Source organism: Penaeus monodon, chromosome 19 (genome assembly GCF_015228065.2).
Source record: "Penaeus monodon isolate SGIC_2016 chromosome 19, NSTDA_Pmon_1, whole genome shotgun sequence".
NCBI classification, from domain to species: domain Eukaryota; kingdom Metazoa; phylum Arthropoda; class Malacostraca; order Decapoda; family Penaeidae; genus Penaeus; species Penaeus monodon.
Genome location: NC_051404.1, coordinates 27,105,920 through 27,106,547, shown reverse-complemented (window position 1 = coordinate 27,106,547; position 628 = coordinate 27,105,920). Strand labels below are relative to the sequence as shown.

The window sequence follows — 628 nt, the reverse complement described above, 5'->3', positions numbered from 1 at the left end:
AATATTCAGTGCATGTCTAGTATATATAAAAGTTAGTATGTTTAAAATTTTACAGACATATGCTTTGCTGATGATGTTATACTTGAAACTCATCAAATAAATCACTTGAGCCATAAAGTTGTCCACTCTTATCCATACATTTTTTTTCCAAATTTGTTAGAATGAACTCCATTTAGACAGTCTTAGCAACATGATAGTAACATATGGAGAGTATAAAACTACAAGATAAATGCTGATTCAATTTAGAGCATAAAACAATAAAATGCTGAGTTTATCAGAAATATAAAATAAAAACTCTTAAGAATAACAACAAAGGTATAACTGGTCGCAGGTTCACCTAATGGCCACCAAGGGGCTCACTAGCTGCACCTGACTTATTAGAATTTCCATCCTCAAGACCTTCCAAAAAGGCAAGTAAATATGTTTCAAGTTTCTAAGCATGTGTCAAGTTCTCTCTAATTTTTAACTCTGTCTCCTACCACTTTGTGCTATGAGATTGATGAGGATTTCTTATGTTTATCAAATTTCACTCAAATAGTAATCTCATAGATAAACACACAGTCTGTCAAATCTCACACTTGTCAGTGGTGAGAATGAACAATTGGCTAATGAAGGCTGAAATTCAACA

The 628-nt window shown here is 32.5% G+C and overlaps 1 pseudogene; it reads right to left on the bottom strand.

Moving 5' to 3' along the window:
* LOC119585374 overlaps positions 1 to 628 on the bottom strand; it is a 17,640-nt pseudogene that overhangs the window by 5,764 nt on the left and 11,248 nt on the right.